The 22899-nt window shown below is 38.8% G+C and overlaps 1 protein-coding gene across 3 annotated transcripts in view; it reads right to left on the bottom strand.

Moving 5' to 3' along the window:
* OSBPL3 (oxysterol binding protein like 3) overlaps positions 1-22899 on the bottom strand; it is an 84149-nt gene that overhangs the window by 49877 nt on the left and 11373 nt on the right. For all 3 annotated transcript variants that reach the window (XM_058817872.1, XM_058817795.1, XM_058817716.1), the window contains exon 2: positions 14790-14909. The gene's annotated coding sequence lies outside the window, so the exon portion shown is untranslated. The remainder of the gene's footprint in view (positions 1-14789; positions 14910-22899) is intronic.

The raw sequence follows: 22899 nt of genomic DNA on the forward strand, positions 1-22899 counted from the left end.
CCAGGAGCTGGGCTGTTTGCACTCAACTGCTGCTCAGCTAGAGAAACCTCACAAAAGATGATCAGGCAAGAAAAAAGAGAGGGACAAGCTTCTTAGCATCTTCAGAAAGGAAAAGAACAGGAGAACAGGCACATGGTATCACTTTACAGCCTGTACTAAAAACCTTGGAAAGGTCCATCTCTTAGTGATAACATCCCTGAGTGGGAAACATTTGGAAGGAGCTTGGTTGTCTTTCATTTTTCTGCTCTTACTAGATAAAGCTTTGCTTTGTTCACTGAAACAAAGACATTTCACTGTGCCCTGAGGCTTATTCCTTTTCAAAACTGCAGTCACTAATGCTAAAGTGTTAGTGAAATACACACTTTGTTGTCCCGGATTCAGTTTTGATATGCACAATGTCAGCTCTGTCAGTCTGCCAGCATGTAGTAGATCATGATCTTAAGACAGAACTGTCTGCACATCAAGCAAAAGACACCACTTTTCTGTAAAATCATTGAAGGCATCAGTGTAACTTTGAATCAGACTGGCTCTTTGTGACCTCATGAACTGCATAATGCTGTGAGATCCATAAATCCATCAAGCCCAACATTAAACAATATATTTTATTAAACCAGCTGACATTTATTGGTTTTAACTATAGAGAAAGAAACACAAACCCAGTCACCTCTGGTTTCAAGTAGAATGGCAAATAAAAATACTGAAGAGTTTTGGTCAGGCATGATCCTGACCAAAGTCTGAAGGAAAATATCATGAGGGTGCTATGACGAGCAAACACACTACCTATCCTTTATCTCATGCAGGAGAGCTAGACATGTTCATTAAAGAGTAGCAGGATCCAACAAAGCAGGATCCTGTTTTGTCCTCTTTGATGAGCTTTTTTACCTTTCATACTTTGGCATCATCTACTTTCTAAATAATAAAAAAACCCAAAACAAACTAAAGCATGAAAAACATCAAACAAAAAAACACCAAATGAACCAAACAAAAATTTTAATCCCCCACTAAGAAACCTGTTTTTCTATGACACATGGGAATTGTCATTTGCCCTGTATATCACTAATTGCTAAAAGAAAAAAGGTACAAAGGAACCAGCACTTCCTTTGAGAATGTTTCATATTTTTCCTTTGTAAGCAGGCCTATTATTTCAAAACTTAAATCTTATTAACTTTAATAACTGAGGTAACAAGATTCAGTTCTTCCTAGGATGCATGGAAATTTGTTTACACATTTTCTAAAGTGCAATGATGACGAGCTATAAAAATCTTGTATTTCTTCTTGATCAACTTAACATAACTTTAGAGGCTTCTGTCTCTTAAGTCCACTCCAGGACACCCTTTTTAGGTACTTTACAGCATTAGCATTTATATATGTAACACTGCAGCTTTCTTTTAAATATTATGTAGATTTTTTTTTCCAGAAGGTCCTTCATTTTAAGTGAGCTGGAAACCACAAAAGAGGTGTGTGGTGTCCTGAACAAGGGCAGGTAGTTGTCAGCAGATCAGTGTTAACTCTAACACCACCTTAGATGAGAGGCCACTAATTTCTTAATGCTGTGTTTCTAAACACACAATGTGCAAACAAATATCAACACTTTAGAAATGCACTGTGGAAAATAATAACATATAAAGCGTCCTGAGAACAATTAGTACTACAGGTGCTAAGTAATTTTATTATTAATGCCAAAAGGTAGGAGTTTGCTAATTCCAAGTTTTCAATTAAAAAAAAAAAGAAACAAACCAAAAGCCTGGATGAAGGAAAAAAGTATACAGAGAACCACAGAATCAAATGGCTTAGGTGTGAAGGGACCTTAAAGATCACCCAGTTCCAACTCCCCTGCCATGGGCAGGGACATCTTCCTCTAGACCAGGTTGCCCAGAGCTTCATCCCACCTGGCACTGAGCACTGGCAGGGTTAGAACACACACAGTTTCTCAGGGCAGCCTGTGCCAGTGCCTCACCACCCTAATAGAAATTCTTCTGAATATCTAATCTACATCTCCCAGAGAAATGTGTTCATTTTCAATACAAATTAAAACTGTTAGGGCTCTAGCAGGAGCTCCTACAGGACAGACAGGAGGATGCCTGCAGCTGTCCTTTTCCCTGGAAACACATGACCCACATACATGTATGCAGATGACAGGAACCATGAGTCACAGATGCCAGCACCACACTCTTGGAAGATTCTGCATCACATCTGCTCTTAAATCCATTCATATTTATGCTCGTAATGAACACCTTGACAATGGGAACCAGGAAGATGGTTCCATGGATCAAGTTTTCTGCAACATTATCTTCATGGCATAGGGAAAAGATGAACTGGAAGAGACCAAGAAGCAGAGAGATTCAAGATGTGGGAATGCAGGTTATAAATCTGAATGACTCCATGCAATGCTTTGCCTAATTAATAATAAATGGGAAAGTATCAATCACAACAGCTGGGTCAGACAAAAAAGATGCAGGCCAGAAGTGAGGGTCTCTGACTGGTTAACAGGGCAGCTCTTGAACAGCAAAGAACCAAACAGGGGATCCTCTCCCCACCTCAAATGATGCAATCCCACCACCACGTCCCCAAGTTCTGAAATACAGGAGGGGAAGACAAATCCAACTAGGGTTACCACAAAGGCTCAACTTGGATAGAGCTGGTAAGAGAACTTCTGCCCTCAAAAAGGGAAGAAACTAAACATGAAGTTGCAGAAATTGCAAATCTGTATTTGAGAAGATCAGAAGGTCCATCTCAGGGTGAATGACTTCATGTCAGATCTTGCCCTACCTCTGACTAGCTACAAGGGTACAAAATCTAAAAGCAAGTTCAGAGATTAGCCAGAAAAAAAGTAGTAATGTAACTATTACAGACAGCCCAGAACAAGGAAGACCCAAAGAGTTTTAATGCACCAAGTTTGTTTATACAAGTCTACTACAATATGACGTCCCAATGTAAAAATATGGCCTGCTTCCAGCAGTAGAGCTCAGAGTTAACACAAAGCTGCTGAGAACTTTTGTGGGTCTCAGTAGCAGCTCAGAGTGCCTCCACTGATGGGTTAGAGCTCAAAATCATATTAACTTTCAAATCTGCCAAAGTAATTAAAGTAATTCTTGCTCCCAAGCAATTTGTTACGGTCCTTTCCTGGAGATCAGTAGCTTCCCTGACAAAAAAATAAACAAATACAAAACTAAAAAAATCACAGGAGCCCTCCCTGCTCCACTTCAGTAAAGCAAGATTTTTGTCACAGCAAGTAGTTCCCACACTTTGCTTTGGGATGGTCATCACCAGCTGGAAAATGGAAGTAGTGTTATTTTCAATTGATCCAGACAGTTCTGCCCCCAGTTTTACATTTAGATTCTGGTTAGTGCAAGCTAGCAACTATCTATTTGAATTTAATTAAATACAAATTAAACACTCCGTGATTAAAAAAAGCTTTAGCTATGCTCTGATTCTCAAGTATTTTTAGAGGTTTAAAAGATGGAAGGTTTTAATTAGGATGCCTCAGCAACATGAGAGAATGAATAATTTACATAGAAATTTATTTGAGCTCAGTGAAAGAGTGGTACAAATAAACTATCCAGATTTTTTATTTCTAAGTAGTAACAATTCTAGTAAATAATTTTTAGTTCAGCTCCAGTCACTGCAAGCAGGCCATAGAGATGGCAGACAACAACAGTAAGTCTTGTAATGTGTACTGTCCAACATTTTTGTTACTTCATAGCATTCTTGAGGTTGGTTGTACTTGAACAGCAACCAGCAAGCTGGATTTTAATTATAGGCTATAAAACCAGAAATAAACATAAGTTTTCACAAGAGATGTAGATTCCCCTTAAATAGCTAAATATTGAAAGAGTTCCACCAGTCACTCCCCTTTCTCTCTCTACTCTCCTTCCAATCCTCCATCAGTTTTGTGTTAGTTTTTAAGCTGCTGACATATGGCACTGGCTCTGCTAGACCATCAGGACTTGCAACACAAAAACAAATCAAAGCTGTGGTTAATTATGGACAGTGCATAAAGTGAGTACTGACAATACTTAACAAGTCTTATTTCATGTAACTCTCTTGATGAATTTCTGAAAAGGAAAGTAGAACAAAGCAATTTCTTAGAGGAAGACATTAAAAGGTTCGGGGTTTTTAATAAAAATGTCTAAAATGACTAAAATATCAACATATGAAGTTGCAGGAAACATAATACTGCAAGCTATTTTCCTAACAGATGGCACTCACGCCTACTTCACCCATGCTGACCTACATTTTTTTCTCTTAACTTTTACTAATATTCATGTTTCATTGAATATGTTTTTTTACCATTTTGCCACCAAGTAATACTTTTAGCATTAAAGCTTTGAGATACTTATTCAAGAACATATTTCTAATAATATAAAATATAGAATGCATAAAGGAGGAAAACACCTTTACAACGCTCAGGACATAAAATTTGACTTGTGACATAAAATTGTCTTCTCAAAGGCTGTTCAGCATTGAAACTCTATTCAGAAAGTTTTCATCCAGCCTTGACTGGAAAACATGACATTTGGAGACATTAAAGCATTGTCATAACTCACACTGCCTTGTAGAAAAAAATACACCTGTGCAATACAGGCAGTTAAACCAGAACCATTGAACTGACTTTCATTCTTTTGTTCTACCTGTTTAATTGTGAAAAGGTAAAAAAATTAAATATATGTAGAAAAGGAGGAGCTGGAGGAGAAATGTGAAAAAATTTACAGTGAATGGTAATTTAAGTAAAAAGCCCCTAAGATTTCCATACAAAAATGTACCATATTATTTCTCCTAACATGCTATACTGTTTTTGAGATCACATAATAAAATATGTCCAAAAAGCCAAAAATCTTTAGTGTTGTTGCACCAAAATAACAAGGATTTACATGCAACATCCCATGAAAAATAAATCTGGGAATGGCCAATGGCAGCTGGAAGCATGACATTTGGAGAAGCTACATTATCAGCATGTGAAGTTTGACAGTCCTCTCTTCAGTACTCAAAAAATAAGAAAATCAACCCACTGTCTGTTCTAGCTGCAAACAAACAAGGTGGCCACGGGAGCTGGAAGTGCCCCAGCTCCTATTTCAGGTTCTTCTCTAACCTGTTGACTCACCTGATTGCTCACCAGCCCCATGAGATCCCTCATTGTAATCCTCTTCCAGAGGACGACACTCACACTAACAGTGGGAATAATAAAAGAGGTGTTGTTGGAACTCTTCCCATATGGCTCCCAGGGTGAGAGAGCAAAAAATTGTTCTCTAGAGTGATTTTACAATACCAGTTAGGCAGATCACAGTGAGGGTGATGACTGCTCCAAGTCACTATTTAACCATGAAAAACAGTGACAAAACCAGCAGGATCTCCTGCCACCCTCCAGCATCACAAGAGATGATTTTGGGCATAGATTGCTTACCAAGCTGAATGGGTACCACACTTTTAAAAGGTACAACATAAAGCATTTCTTGGGGACCTGGTGCTGTATTCCAAGTGGTCATTTTGGCCAATTGAATTAAAATACTACTAGAGCCACACAACAGTTCATTTTTGAACTGCATACATAAAAATATAAATAATTTATATTTGTGTCAAGTACAAAAAAGTTACTGAATTATTCTGAGAAGAATGCTCTCATCCCTCTCCTTATGTTTTTCTCCTTTCAGCACATTAGGTTTTTGTAAAAGGATTTTGAAAATGGGACAAATGGTAGCCACATGCCAGGCTCTGAACAGCATCCAGTGAAAGCTGATTGCATCTTCGTGCTTCCTAAAACAACCACCCTAAGGTGAAGTTCATTTAGACCCAAACCTGCAGGAAAAGCTTTCACACTTCACATTTTTCTTTCACATAAATGATAGCATTTCCAGAAATAGAAATTTTGACCTATTACCAACTGCCAATCTAGTCAAAATTTCAGTATTATTCCCAAAGTTGGAATGTAAATTTGCTTCTGCTCCCCATGGCATTCAGCAACTAATTTTGACAAGTCTGTTATTTGTTCTTACAGATTGTTCATACAAATCCAGCATACAGTGCTTTAAAATAATTAAAGCTTCCAATAAATGCTGCTGCCTTGTGCACAGGAATCTGACTTTATATTAATTTTGCCTGGGGACTTCATGAATTGCTCAGAGTTCACATCTCCTTTTACCAGTCTGAAGAGCTCAATTTCTCTCTGTCTTCCTCCCTGCCCCATTGTCCATGCCAGGGATACTTTTCTGGAGCTAGGTGAGGACATGGAAAAAGCATTAGGCATTTGGAAGTTAAAACCAGCAGCTTAACCACCTTACACAGTAAATCTAAGGAGCTTAAACTCACCAACAAGTGCAGGAATTGTCAAGTTGGATGTCATGCATTAAGCATGAGAAAGTAAATACATGTGACAAATGCGTTACTTCCCCTGTGAACATAATGATTCTCGGTTAACATATCTAAATTAAGTCACACATTAGTTATGTCTGAAGAGAGCAGAGTGACAATTAACATTTTGTACATAAGCAACCACTGTTTTTTAGATTCAGAACCACTTTCAGGGATGCTGCTGGCCTGATTTTTCTTCAGCTGAGCAAACAGAGAGACATTATTCCAACAACAAAAATGAGCCTTCATGTGCCCATGGAAAGAAACAGGGTATTTCACAGGTAGCAAATTAAATAAATCAGGTGAAAGCAAACAATTCAAACTGAGTTGCCACAATTTATCCAAAACCACAGAACAGTCTTCCATTTGATCTTCCTTTTAACATACTGAACCAGAACTTCTTTGCAACTGCTAACTTAAATAAATAAGTAGCAACAATGCCAGTTTTCACAATCATTTCAGAACACTCTGAAATTCAAACACATGCAGTCATATGGATGCTTTTGTGATAGCAATAAAATATCCTTTATAAAGGAAAATACATCTTCCTATCATGTTAACCCTTGTTCACTGCTGTCTAATGAGAGGAATTTTCCTAATTGTCATTTGTGGCAGTAGCAGCTTGATGCCACAAGGCCAAAAGGCAATTAAAGGTCCCTGCCTATTAGATTACACCAGACTGATGGCAGCACAATTGGAAGCAAAGGCAGAAGCCCCTGAGCCCTGACTCACTGCAGAGACTCAGATCTGGACATTTCCCTCAGCACCTGCATGGCTGGGCCTTCTGAGCTGGCCCCTGTACCCAGGTCAGTCAGCCTGCCATCTGCCTAAGTGGGCACTCAGGGGGACTGCAGCCTTCCTCTCTTCCAAATACACCTTCACCAGCTCTGTTCCATCCATCAGGCTAAGAACTTCTGCTGCACTTGCCATGGCAAACCCCATAATTCTTGGTGATGATAAAACTGTTTCATTTCCAAGACCTATGCATAGGTATACCTATGTATAGGTATAGTGATATATTGGTATATTGCATATTGATACTCATGTTTTCTATATATGCATCTGAAGTATACTAGCACCTTGTTCAAGTGTTAATGATCCCTTTTTTAATCAAGTCTTAATATGCACATTTATTTTCTCTATGACAGTGCCTTTGTGTTTTAAATGCACACATCATATCGAGTGCATTACAGTCACATTTCTGGGCTATAAGTTAAATGAAATGTGATGCATGGTTATGTAAGTGAAAAAAACCCATGAATTTATCTTCCCACAAGTGACAATTGAATCACAGAATACTCTGAGTTGGAAGGGACCCACAAGGATCACTGAGTCCAAGTCTGCAGTGAATAGCCTGTAGAGCACAGTTGGAGCATCCCACACAGAGCCAGCCACCGAGGCAAAGATTGCATTAGTGGTTCCTCATTTCTTACAGGGTACTGCTAAAAGGGCCTCCAGCCTAAAGCCACGAACCCATTTCAGAAGTACAGCACAAGTTCTGTGGCTCTGCACGCTGGAGCGGCAGTGCATGGAAAGGAGCAACTCCTGGAGGAGTGTCTCCCATGGGAGGGACCCCATCCTGGAGCAGGGCAAGAGAGTCAGGAGTCCTTCCCCTGAGGAGAAAAGAGCAGCAGAGACAATGTGTGATGATGTGACTACAGCCCTCATTCCCCACTCCCTGCTCACTAGGAGAGGATTTGGAGGTTGAGCCCAGAAAGAAGGGAGAGCTGAAGGGAAGGTGTTTTAAGATTTGGGTTTATTTCTCATGACCCCATATTTGACAGGCATTCAATTACATTCCTTTCCCTCGGTTTTGCCCATGACAGCAATTGCTGAGTGATCTCTGTGTGTCCTTACCTTGACCCATGAGCCTTCCACTCCATTTTCTCTGTCCCATCCAGCCGAGGGGAGTGACAGGGTGGCTTAGGTGCTGCCAACCCACCACACAGCCATTGTGGCAGCCCCTGCACCCTGGTTACCTGCACTTCACCAAGGATTTTGCAAAGAAAGAATAGATTGAGACTCCACAACTTGCAGGGGAAGCTAGTTGTAGCAGGAGATGCTGAATCATGCCTTTACCAGCTGTCACTTTGCCAGCGCCACCTCTTAATTAGTGCCTTCTTTTAGATTTCCTCAATAGCTATATGGAACGAAAAAAACCCCACAAAACAACAAAAAGAGGAAAAAAAGGCAACCCAGCAAACAAAAACCCAACAATTCTAGCTCAAAACATAAACCACATGTAAAAATGTTAAAGGTGAAGTATAAACTATAATTTGTGTAAGATAAAACAAACAGCCAATTACAGGCATAGAAAATGTTTATTTTATACTACCCTCATGACAAATCAAAATCCATTGAACTTTTAAGTTCTAGATTTTACAGCCTGTCTCACTCCATAGAGTGGAAAATCCAATTTCCTTCAGAGTCCCAAAGCTTGAACTAAACAATGAATGCTTTTCCTATTTCTCCTGAAAAAAAAGGTTTTCCCTCAAAAGCTGCTGGCCAGATGCTGAATGGTATTAAGGGTAAAACTATAAACCAGCTTTTCTTAGAGTACATTTTACTTTGCTAACCACCTGTTACTATGATCTTGTCCAGTGCTGGCAAAAAAAAAAAAAAAAAAAACAAACAAGCAGGTTTCATTACAATGTGTTAGAAACAACATTAACAGTTGAAATCTTTAGAAGCAAAAAAATGCCCAGTAAAAGTTGGCATTAAAAAAAAAAAAATCACACACAAAGGGACAGGGCCATTCTCCAGTCCTCCTTGCCATCACCAACACCAAATTCCATTGGTGTCCCTCAGCCAGAAACACACAGCTTTTTTTCTGTCACCACAGTGAGTATTGCTACCTCTGGACCATTCAAGCAGCTGAGAGTTTCTGCCTTTTAGCTAATGTAAGTGCCCCCAATAAATAAAATTATTTCTTTTTGGAGCATTTGACAGCTTGTCAGAAGTTCCAAACAAATGCTGTGCTACAGAAAGATTAGTGTCAACATTTTGATTAATCCTTTATTATTAGACTTCTATAGTAGAATAATACCTTGAGTTTCTTTGATATTTCTGAAAGCATAATTCCTGCTGTTTAAAATAAAATACATCTTGAAGTAAGTTCAAGCACACCTGTGGACAGTCATCAAATTGTTCAGATATTTAAGCACTGGAAGTAAAAAACTCCAGGGTACAAACACACCACGGGCAGAACTTAATGGGAAAAAAAAGAAAATTTTTGCTACTTTTCAAAGTAAAGCATCATATGAAATCTGGTCTTAGATCAAAAACTTTTCCTTTCTTTAATAACTTGCCAACCTTCAAAAATACAGCAGCAGAGCCAAGGTCTCCTCCAGATCTGAAGACAGAGAAGTCACCTGGACTTTTCTGAAGGTAAAAGCAGTGAAAGTCACAGTAAAACATGCTGCTGCACTGAGGGCTTCTTAAAGCTTTTTCATCATTTTATTTTATCACCATCATTTTATCATCAATTTATTTCCATCCTTACTCTGATGCTCACTCTTGTGTCTCCAAGTTACCAGACAGTGTGTTTTACTCCCTATCAGGTAACACCTTTCCTGGATTTCTCTCAGAATGTTAATGCTCCTGAAACATAAGCTGATGTGAGAATGTACTTCTATTCTGAAAAGCTCTTGCTATGCACATGTCTCCACAACAGACATTTTGTGAGATGCATAAAGTTGGGTAAGTTAAAGAAACTCATTAAATACTGCAGATTTTACATTGCATAAAAACATCTCTGTTTATTCATCACTATTGATACTTATACTTCACCAGGTTTGACCATTTTTCATCCCTCTTATATGGTTTGATAAGAAGTGCAACAAAAAAATCTACGATTCTTGGGAAAGCACACAGGGATAAAATTTAAACACATTAATGTAAGAGAAGCCCACTGATTGAAACCGAAAAAGCCACTCAGCTTTATACATGTAGCTCAAAAAAAATTATACTGTTAACATTTTACTCAGCCTTTAATCTTTATTTCTCCTTGAGAAGTGACTACTTCAATAATCATATTTTTCTGCTTAGCAGGAAGCCTTTTCCTACCTAAGGTAACAATTTAATTTTCATTTTGTCTTCAAGTACCTGGTGCTATGAGAACCTGACTTATGAACTAAACAAGAATATGACCTTTTCCCTGAAGCAAATGTGAGTATAAGGCACATAAACTAGGAATCAGTGAATAAGCAGCAGTGACTAAGAGGCCAAAGCCATCCCTCATTCACTGTTACACATGGCAGCATTGGGGATTCAGTCTCACATCCTCATTACCACACTAGAGGAGCCCACCAAGCACTGGAACCTTCTCTTCCATCCTCCTGCATTTCTTTTGCACACAAGAGCCCTGAAGCTACATAGCTATACAGCTGTTGGTCATAATTAATTTCCAAGGCCACCTTTGAAACATGACAAATCTTCTGTCTCTGATGTATCTGTGGCATCATTTCTATTATTTCTTTACTATTATTTCTTTATTTTATTCTTCAGCTGGTGGACAAATAAATTACCAGGGTCTACATAAGCAAAGACAGGAAAAATCTTTTTAAAAAAAAAAGATAAGCCTGGCAGAAGTACATGTTCAAGCATATACTAAAAGACAGAGATGATCTCTTAGAGCTACTCTTAAAAGAAGATGCAAGTTCTTTTGGCTTTTCCAAGCAAAAAATTCTGTACATCAGAGGATTGAGTTCATGAAAAGTGCATGCTTCTGCTCAGTGAGGGTGTGATGCAAACATTTTCACTGGTGCAGGAATAGGGACTATCTGTATCACTTTCTGTAAGCAAAATGCAGAATCTCACTTCATAAAATCCTCACTGTAATGTCAGTAAGAAGGCAACTTGTTCCCACTGCTGAAATGGGAAGGGTGACCCAGCTGATTGTCTCTGGAACAACCAGACACACAGCAGTTGCTACTTTTCTCTGCATTTAAGCTTGAGGAATCAAAAGTTTCCATAACAGGAGACAAGACTCATGATCTCCTAAGTTACTTTTGGCTATGCTAATTAGCTGCTTCAAGCACCTAAAGTTCATGGTCTCTGCCAAAGCAGGAAACAGTAACTATTAAAAAGACCTGAATTTGCATGTGTGTGGCATAGTGTGCCCTTAATCCAGGGAGAATGGTCTGTCACCTTGGCACCACCAAGCTTGTCACACCACCTCAAGCCAAACATCAGCTTGACACGTTTGGCACAAGCAACAATTTTCCCTAAAAGATGCATTTAAATGATAAATAATATCCTACTGTCTTAATGAAATTGTGATGTATATTTCATTCACCTTTTTGTAATTTCACACTTATTTTCTACTGAAACAAATCTTTAAAAATGACTTTATTCTGAGATTGTATAAAATCATCAGTCTGCTTGCTTCAAACAGTTCCTCTGTCTAAACAGGTGTTTTCTGTTTTAGACCAAAGTATCTATGAATAAAACTAAAATTTACAAATTATGCTTTCATGAGGTAAGTAACCTGCTTATTCACTTCCCCCAATCAAAGATGCAATCCATTATACTCAGCTGTAACAGTTTGTTTTAGTCTTAAAAAATAACAAAACTGATTTGTTTCAATAGCCACTAGTGAAACAAGAAGTTAACAAAGAGTCTTTCTTCCCTGCACTTTTTTTTGCAGGGGGTTTACCTATGCTACTATTCACTGGACAAGTTAGTACAAATATTCATAGCTAATTCCAAAAGAAACACATCTGAGAGAAGTGGCTTAAATTTATAGTTCTGAGCTTGTACACAAAAACTAGGATTGTACATATATTATTTTTGCATTTACAAGCATATGCGTGCTATGATTTGGCCTCTTTTTCCTTCAGAGGAAGTATTAAATGATGTATTTTAACAGAGAATTTTGTTCTGTATGAAGAGTTTTTCATATAACGCTATTAGTAAAGAGCAGCAGACAGCATTGAGCTGCTGATATTCAGCTTAAAAAGTAAAATTAAATACCTTTCACAAGTGAGATAAAACCAAATAGTCAAGGTACATAATATTTGTACGAAAGAACTCAGGCTGGAACTTTAGGTTGGCAAAACTAACAGAAGATACCAACAAAGACCAGAATACACAAGGTTTCTATTAAGTTTCTTTAAAAAAATTATGTGGACTGGGGATCATTCTTTCACTATATTTTCCTATATTTGGGAGAGCAGTAAAGAATTCCTCTAAGGGCGCAATGACATGGAAGTTGCTTCTGTAACAGCCATGGATTCAATTTTCAAGCTTGTAAAAATGAATTTAAATAGCCCCTTAAAGGTGAATTCACTTTGAGCACCAGCTACTGTTTCTTTCCTTTTTCAAAAGACACAGAGCTATTTAGTGAAATTATTCCATGTGTCAATGTGAGATTTAATGTATCTCAAAAAACAGGGTGTTACAAAAGTGTTAATGCATTCCAAGAACATACACCGACAGGATTGCACTGCATCAGTATGGAAATGGAAGTATTACAGTTAAAGTAAATCCTAATTCTCATTTCAGTATTCTGCTGCCAGTGTTAGAGGAGCAATGAAAAATTCCCTTTTTGCAACTGTTCAAATGCTGTCAGTTCTGTATCCCTGTAAATCTACCACCCTTGCTATCCAAGTTGCCTTTCAATGGGGAACACTGGAAAGATTAGGACAAGCAGATAAGGTCTTGACCAGAGTTTTTCACAGGTTTCCTGCATGACTCCATGTGAATTCACAAGCCTATATGTTCCACAGGAACCCCCTCTGTAAATAAAATTGCCACGTGTTGCACACTGGGGTGGGGCAGGTCTGTGTTCATTTCTGCCTGGTACAGAAATGTTTTGAAAGTCATTAGGCAATAAAAAAATCTTTGGCTTGCTACTTAAACATAAAACTTCCCAACTTTATCAGTGAGCTGTTTTATAATAGTGTTGATAAACTCCACTATCTTCACAGGTAAAAGGATCCTATGCAACTGGGCACCTCCCATTGGAGCAGCATGGCAGTACCTACCAACAGAAACAACCAAGTGAAAGTATTTTCCACTCCTTGCTCTCCTCCACTGACACCTTTACAGCTTCTAATTTAGAGAAGCTGAAAACATATGTGGTTTTTAATGTGCTTTACAGCAGTCAGATCCAGCAAAGATTCAGTCCTTGTGCCTGCTCCGTACTTCAGTTCTCATGACTCCTCTCCAGCTTTCCAGAGGAAACCAAGTTCCTCCTGGGCACCACAGAGCCAGTGATACCTTTTCCATGCTCACAAGAGAAACAGAAATTCTGCCTAAAAATTCACCAACTTTAAACAGTGATTAAGCCTACACAAACACAGGTGCAAATGCAGTAAGAAATTAGTGCAAACAGCAGTGCTCTATTCTGGTCTACAAGTATGAGATCCACGTAAGTCTATCAAGACTGACTTTAAAAACATTAATTTATACACAGGACTATAAGAACTGCAAAGTTCAGAACACCCAGCCTTCCAAAACTGCAATAAAATATGTAAATTACATGCACATAAGGCCTAAAACATCCTAACCAGCTTATGTGCTCTAAAATACTAATCTAGTCCCTACAGGTTTAAAAGGACAAGAATAGATATATTTATAAACACATGCACAAATACAAACATTAAAAGTTGAAATGCAGCCCAAGCAGCTAGCCAGAAAGTTCAAATACATTATCAACGTTCCTACACCAAGAGAGAAATTAAGTATTCAGAATGCATTGTGACTACATTTACATACTATTAGAGAAGATAAAATGCCACAAGTGCCATGGAATTATGACTCAGGACAGAGTTTTCTCCCAGTGCTAAATCTCACAATTAGTGAACACTCAGGCAAAAAATCCCACCAGCAGTACAGGAAGTTTTTCAATGTCACTGATAACATAATCTCAACCTTGCCCAAGTCCTATATTTGGCTGCAGTCTAAGAAAGCATTTCAGAATGAGCCACAAACCACACAGTCCAGTGCTGCAATGGGTGAGAGTCCCCCTTCCTGACTCAGTGGGTGATCAGTGAAAACCCCAAAGCCTTGGACTGAAGGGAGCCCAAACACAGTACAACCCAACAAATGGTATTTTTTTCCCCATTTCCCTCAAAAGTAACACAGCTTTGAGGTATTTTTGAACAATTACTCTTGTCTAAGCAGAATAAAAGGTTACATTAGCACAACTTCAGGTTTACCTATTCTATTTCTTTGTTACTTTCTTCTAGCAACTTTCTTCTCTAGACATTTAATTAAGCACCACGTCTTACCCCAAAAGGGGATGAACTGCTGCCCCTTCTCAGCTACACTGCAGACCCCTCCCATTCTCCACTGACTGAGTGATTCTTCATACCAGGAAGCTTCTTAGACTGCTTCTTTGATCATGCTCTCTCTAGGCTAGAACAGGCTCCACAGCAATTTAACCTCTTCTTTCCCAGAAGGAGGGCAACACAGCTGTGAGAGAAGGATGGCTGACTTACAGTGACTGGGTATGATCACTGCCACCAGGAAGAATCCAAATCTCTTCTCTCACAGAAGTGAAAGGATGAGCTATTCCATTAGGCAAGATGTGGCAAGCTCACATGAGTCTTGTGTTGGATCTGAAAAACAAACCAAAAAAATCAGATGAGAAATAAAACGTCCCGCTGCATTGTCCTTTCATACCTGAGAAGCACAAGGGAAGTAACAAGTAGCATATATGAATAGCTGAAAATTTTTCTGCCTTGATTTTTGTGTATTCTCCCCTCCCAAAACATTTCCCTAAATTACAGCATCTACAGGTGACGTTTTTTCCCTGGAAAATATGCATTAAAAATTAAGGTTACCCACATTCTTGCATATAATTAAGCAAGTTGTGTTTAGTCTACTAATACAGTATGAGAACAATGCATTTTGTAACAGAAACCCTCCTTTCTCCAAAGATGCAGAACTCTGCACAAGTGTGTAACACTCCTGAGGCTGTGGGGAACCCACCCAAACACCTTGTCAGCACTAAAATGAGAAAGAAGAATCCTGAATAGAAATAGATGCCGGGGTACTACTCTTTACAAACTTGTAACATTACTCAGCCATTGCTTTGAAGCAGCTAACACAGGGCTTTGATGTTTAGTCAAATGCACTTTTTTTGAGGACCATCCAATTTTACAGTTTTAGCAGCCTGCAAGACTTTTCTGTACAACATGAACACTACCAAAAAGACATTATGATAAAGTTTAGCGTGCTTCATTTCAGCTAAAAAGGAACAATGGTTTAGTCTGCCTTTATTTTCATGGTCTGCATGGTTCTTCATTCCAATTATTAGATTTGAATTTCTATTGCCCCGAGTCAGTTCCCATATCAGCTGGATGATAAATTTTCCAAAAGTCTGCAATCAATCAGCCCCAGACAAACCAGTGTCTGACTACCACATACTGTTTATAAAAACAAGCACACTGTTAAGCTTTCTCTGAGGCTGAGGCTTTCCTGATCTTTTTCCAAAATTGAGAAAAAGAGAATTCTTCAAATTACTTGTGATAACAGTTTTGAATTTCAGTTACTGTTACCATTTAACTTTTTCTTAGCTATTACTTCTACATGCTGTCATAGACTACAGCTTTAATTCAGTAATGAAATTAAATTCTTCTGCATTTCTTGAATTGACATTACTGCCCTTATTTAATATTATTCTTACAGTCTTCGCATATTTTCCAAGGAAAAAGGAATTTCTTTTCCCTGTTTTCGACTCAGAGTGTTGAGCTATACTTTTGCCTTCTCCTATCATCTGTCTACATTTAATATCTCCTAATTTCACATTTTACACTCAATTTCTTGCTTCTTCTATATCGATTCCTAAAAATGCCACTGTTCCCATCTGGTTTGTAGCTTAAAAATCTGTGATTTAATTTTAGGATAAGTCAACACATGAACTTGTGTATTTTTAATCATCTAAGTATTAAGGGTGGAAGTTTTTTAAACTAGAGTAAGAAAGAACACTTGATGTGTCAACTTTGATATTTTTGATTAATCTAAGGTTCTTTCATTGTACTGCTTTTTAAGATTAGAGTCCTAAAATAGCTATTAATATAAGAGCCTATTGACATTTTTAGCCTGTAGGAACATGCAGTGGGCAGAGGCAGCTGAAATAACAACATATTTGAGTGATGAACCAGCTTTATGATTATATTACTCAGACTTTCCCAAATCTATGGCTGGCATTTTTCCCAGTAACTCAAAAATTAAGCTGTTCTACATTCAAAACTTCCAAGTAATCATATATTAAAAACTTCTCATGGCTAAGGCAACAGAATAACCTTACAAAAAGCCTTCAAAAAAAAACAACCCAACAAGCTAGATCTGAAAAATTTGTGCCTTGAATTCTCTGTGCTGTTTGCATGAACACTGTAAGAAAAACAGTGAAAAAAATTATCTGATACAGGTTACAAAGAACTACGTTAGTTACTAGGAGTATATCACATATCGTATTGAAGTAAGAGGAACCCTAGAAGGACCCTAAAGGAAAATGACAGACATAAGGAGACAGTCTAAGCATCCTTCACTGGGCACCTTAGGCCATCAGCAGCTCAGGAAGCCAAGGTATCAACCACTTAGGCACCCCATAAAGCCAAGTGATGCCTTTGCCATTCCACAGTCCTTCCCCATTTTTGCACAGACATCGAGTTTTCCTCCTTCCAAAATGAAATTTCCCCAACAGTTTGCTGGTCCAAAAAAGGCTCCATGTTCCCCCTTGGTCCCCAAACCACTGCACTCAAGAGATCTCTTCTGATCAGTGAGCATAAAGAAGCACACCTATGATTTTGTTTCTGAATATTTTGCAACACAGGTACACAAATTCTAAAACCAACTGGTAAATCAAGATTAGCTTAACAGCACTGTTGATTGATTTTTAACTTTTTCTGCGCCTGTGTAATAAAAAAGTAACCCATAGTTGTACAGACATACTCAAGAACATTAAACCAGAAAAACTCTCGAGCCTGATGCACTGGAATAGAAAAACAAACTAAGCAATAAACAGGTCTGGCAGTGGATGGCCATAGATCATGTGAGCATCACAGAGGGATGTTCATTTAATGCAGAATGGAGAAAATTAATTATTTCGTACCCAAGAGAAAAAAAAAGAATGAACATGCAATAAGTGACCTTTTAACAAATCTACAGCAATTAATTAAGCTGGTTTGTACTGTATTAGTCCTAAGGAAGGACTAATATTTCTAACAGTTTCCAGAAGAGCCTACCAGGAGTGTAACAAAGACTCAGTCTGGCAATAGACTGCAATTTGGTGTAAGCCTGCATCAAGCAGAACTGGGCTCTTGGGGAGGAACCAGCCAGTTCCCTCCCTTCTCAAAGTTAGCCATTTATGCCCTCAGCATGTTCTACTAAAGCCAGTAGCAACACCACTACAGACAGGAATTAGAGTAGAAAATTAATTCCATTAATAACTGAAGAAGGAAAAAGCCAAATTTTTAGCCATAGTGTTTGCAGAGTCATTTCACTGCACCAACATGCTGCAAGCATAAAGATGATGAAAAGAACAAACCAGGCATCTGCTGACTGGAGGGTAGAGCAGAACTCTCTCTTTCAAAAGCAACATGGGACTACAGGGTTTACACTGAAAATGGAAGTAGGAACAAAGTGGGAACGGTAAGCAAGCAAATAACTTCTCCAGAACAACCTGCACCAGACACACCTTCTAAAATGTGTAATTTCATGAATGTAAGCAGAAGTTAACAGTAAAGCCAAGTCTGACTGAAACCAAACATTAAAATCTTACTGTTTGCCTGATGGATAAGCTAATCTCAAGTATCATTATACAGTGCTAGCTTTAATTGCTCCCAGCTAAATATAGCTTTCAGAATTTAATAGCTCCCCCTCAGCTTTTCTGTCTTTCAAGGAGGGAAAAACCTTCTTGTTAGAAAAAGCAGCCAGGCATGCAGAGTGGCATGCTAGCACAGCGAGGCAGGAAGCAAACCATTTGGATGATTACATTAGTCTCCAACACTCATTCAGAACTCCTGCTTTTCCAGAGACCAAATGTTTCCCTGCTCCACCACTCTGCTTCCACTTACAGCAGGTGATGGAAGCATGCATACCTTTTTAAACTAAGCCATTTTGCTGCTTTGTTAGCAGACTGTAGATCTTGCTTGCCCTGTGTTTCCAGTCAAAGATGTGTCTTTGCCAGCAAGCTTTTGTGGTGCCCACACACTTCTTCCTGTGCCACCTCGCTGGCACCATGGGGCAGGAAGAGGAGCAAGGCTACACACTCACCCACAGCCTGCCCCTTCCCTGCAGCCACTGGATGGGCACAGCTTGCATGAGAGGCTCCAAAATCTGCTGGAACAGCTGAGACTGCAGCACTCTGATAAAGGCATGAATCAAATTCTGTCCTCTGCCTTCTAATACCCAATAAAGATCTCAAAAAATGTAACGAAAAGACTCATATAGCAAGCTTCATTTTCCTCTCTGTGCTGATAACGGGTTTCACTCAGAAAATTTGGCTGACAGCTTAGAAATGTGTTCTCTGAATTCAGCATTTCTGTTCACCTTCATTTTAAAGGTCATTATGTAATTAAAGTGCTCACAGTTTTTCCACAATCCATGGAGTTAAATTAAAAGTAACCACTGCTGCAATGACAAGTCTTCCCACTTTCCCTCAGGCCAGAACTCCAAACTTTGTTCTCTCTCCCCCAAACTGTCATCTGACCATCTTACTATTTTCTCCCTGGTTTCATCCATCCCTCTCTCCTTTACTGAGTGGGGAAAAGAAGAATAATGCTACTTATGGAAAATAAAGTATTTACCAGACCATATGAATCACCAAATGCCACATTACCTGGCGCTTCACTTGAGCTGTAAAACTCCAAGACTGGCTGTGTTAGAGCTGTGCAAGCACTTTAGAGACACTGCCTGGAGGGCTGCCAAGAAGTACCTACAACACTGAACAAGACCAAAGGTAGAATGCGACTGATTTTTCTGCCCTCTGACCTACCATTTGTGAGGTGCAGACCAGGCTGAATAGAACAGGTTAAAGGAACTATGTCTGTTTGCTGTTTAGGAGAGGTTTTAAAGCAAGTCTCCTGTCATGTTGCCATTCTGCACTGGGAAATGTGTGCTCTGCTGCTAGCTGAGCTGCCCCAGAACAGAAAGGCTCCCTACTGTCAGCGCAGGCACAGACTTCATTTGCCAACAGAATCATGGCACTCATTCCCATTAAGATTCTTCCTCCTGAAGTAACAAATCAAAGTTTGGATAAATAGCACCAAAAATAAGGATGAGTACTGGAGGATACTTTGTATACTAGATCTAGCTACTCTGACAGAATACGTTTTTATTTTAAAACTCTGCTGATCACAACAGACTATTTGGAACAAATGAAGGTTGAAAAATCCCAAAGTGTACAAAACATCATGCCTGTACTGTGGATAAATATAGTCCTAGAGCAGCTCTGTGTTAGCTGCCATGGATCAGAGCTCAGTGCCCCAGAACTCCATGGGGCCCGTCCGAGCTGAGCCATTCCGCTCCCAGGCAGCGCCAACCAGGCAGGGGCAGGGCAGGCAGCCTGACAGCCAGGGTGCACAGGTCCCAAAACCACCACTTCTGAAACCACCATGTGAGGTGCAGAGAGCAGGGACACACCACATGCTGCCTCTGAAGAAAAAAAGCGACAAACCCACACAAGAGAAGGGAGGGAGGAACAGAGGAGATCAGCCAAGGCAACTGCAGCATCAGAGCGGAAAGGAAGCACGCAGCGACGGTGCACAGACACACAGTGCCTCTAAATCTGGATCTGGGGATTAGCAGGAGAGAAAAGATACCACAAAAAGGTAATTTGTTTTCTCATCATCCGTAATACTGAAGAGATTTTGCTCTCCTCTCCAAAATTGGAACGTGTACAGTGTAACTCCTTCCCCTCCTAAGAGTCACATGTATATAAAAAAAGCCACAAAAAAAAAAAAAAAAAAGGCATTATCAGCTTCAGGTCAGGACAGTTGTGGCCTAAATATTCCCAAAATTGTCATGAAAGCATTAATTCAAAAGCAATTATGTTAAAACACGAAGATCCATCAGAGTAAATATATGGCATCCACCAGCATAAATAAATACCATCCTGCAGAAGCTTCAACCTAATCACAGTAAGTTTATTCAGAGACATTTTCCTGAACAAAAAAGGAAGAAAAAAAAAAAATCAAACAGATGTGACCAGTCCAGATGTCGACAAATTCCAGAATCTATTTATTTACCAGATGTTTTCCTCTGCATCTGATGACCTGCAAATTTGCCTTAGCTGTAGCAATAGCAACCTGGGCAACATCTACTACTGTACTTGTGACTGAAAGAAAATTACATATAATAATTTTCAGTTAATTATTTATACTCACTTAAATGCAACATGAGGCACTTCTAATGTTTATAAAATATAAAAAAGCCACATTTAAGTGAACAGTTTCACATGTATTGGCTTTCTCCTCCTCTCTTGCTCTTTGAGTATTTCCCTGCTGATTCAAAGCTATATTCTATCTGAGTGTACAAGGTTACTTAAGGAGGGGGGGACAGACTCTAGAGATTATTTATATGGCAAGACTTCAAACAATTGATCCAGCTACATCTCAAGTGACTTGATAAAAAGGCATTAAAATAATGAGCAGAGAGAAAGATGGGTGAAACATGACAGCATTTCAGAGTCACTCAGCAGGACTCTCCTGCTCAAGGACTCTCAGTTACGAGACAAGGACACTGACCATGAAGGTGACACACCCAGGGAGGGAATTACAGATGAAAGTGAGCAGTGAGAGTCGTTGGGCACCCACACAACCTCACATCCAACCTCAAGGCACAAGTAAAGGAAAATGAGAATGTGACCAAGAAGGACTCTTATCTCTGATGTTTTGATAAAGGGCTGAAAGTCCTAGCACAGATTAGAACAGGGTTCAGGCAGAAACGCAGTCTGCCCGGGTAAACAGGCATGACGAGATAAAACATTCTAAAGCATTTGTGTACTTACAAAAAAAGAGGCCTCCTCTACAAAACTAATGCACCTGAATTAAATACAAGATTAAATATCATAGGGACAACAGCATCTTAGTGGCTAAGACATAATGAAATGCACATGCTATTCAAAAAAAGCCCATAGAGGCAGGGTGTGTTTAAATATACACCACTTAATATTGTGATAGATTAAAAAAACCAAAAACACCCCAAACACACCATTGCAAGAGAACTTACAGAATACAACTGAGTAAAACAAACAAACAAAAAAAAAACAACAAAAAAACAAAAAACAAAAAAAAAACCAAAAAAACACCAAAACCAAGCACACTTAAAAAGGACAGCCTTGCTCAGAGTCTGCAGTAGATTCAAAGAAACCAGCATTGCTACAGACTTTATTTTATTAGAATGAAAAATATCCCAGTGAGTTGGGCATTAGAAGAGATTAACTTATGACTCACATGAAGTTTAAAGTTGTCATGTAGATTGAGGAGTTCAGACTCTAAACTGAAAATGCTGAGTTGCTGCTTCATTAAATGTGCATAAACAAATCTGGAAATGCCTCATGGGATGCAGCAGCCCCAACTAGATAAGCACTTCACCACAGCTCCCAAAAGACAGAGAACAAGTTGATTGAAGAAGTTGCACTTCAGATGTTAAAGTACAGGAATAAAGTTCCAGCTTAAAAAAATTCTGATTTAAAAGATATTAGAAACTAAATTCTTCAATACCTCATAGCAACTATGAGAAGTAGTAACCTGGAAGTGAAAATTTCTGAGTAAAGAAAGAAATATAGGATGTTGACTATGAAACAGACCTGGAAACTACAAAAACCAGCATGAAATTAAAAGTAACATCTTCTTGAGCATGTGTGAAGAAAAATAGATGAAACCACTGCAGATTTCTGCAAAAAAAAAAAAAAAATGGAAGATTGCACATAGAGTTGCAAATAAAACTTTGATGTATTCTCAAGCTTTTGTGTCTACTTTACATTGAGCCAATGAAATAATTTAAAACCTACAATCTGTATTTCTAAAGCACACAAAAAAACACAGTTGGAGATGATGGCACGAGAATAAACAGAATACCTGTCTTTAGAGTTGAAACAGAGAGGAGAAAAGTAAAAAGACATCAGCCCTACTACAATCAGTACCATGCAGTCCATAGTAACAGAGTAACTTTTTACAAACAGTTAAAAACAAACAGGAGAAATCTTAGATCACATCCGGACTTGACAATAGCTGAATTGAAAAAAGTTAGTAAGGATCTTACTTGGTAGAAGAATTGCAAAGTGACTGACTGGCCACAGACAATAAAAAATTATCAGGCTGGACCTGGATCACCAGAAGAAGTTGCCAAGAATTGTCTGGGAGCTAGTTTTATTTAATAAGGGAATTGAGGTGTCTACCAAAAGTTGCTGCTGACAAAAGGCACAGAGGCACATCTGATGCACTGAACAACTAGGACACCAGGTGAGAGGAGCCACATGAACACAAGCAGTGACAGGGAATGCAGTTTATCAGCCCTGGAGGCAAGGTCAGTGTGAAAAATGCGTATTTTATGATTGGCCTTTCGCAAATATTAAAATGAATATTAAATGTGTTGTGTTAG

Source organism: Ammospiza caudacuta, chromosome 1, assembly GCF_027887145.1.
Source record: "Ammospiza caudacuta isolate bAmmCau1 chromosome 1, bAmmCau1.pri, whole genome shotgun sequence".
Lineage (NCBI taxonomy): Eukaryota > Metazoa > Chordata > Aves > Passeriformes > Passerellidae > Ammospiza > Ammospiza caudacuta.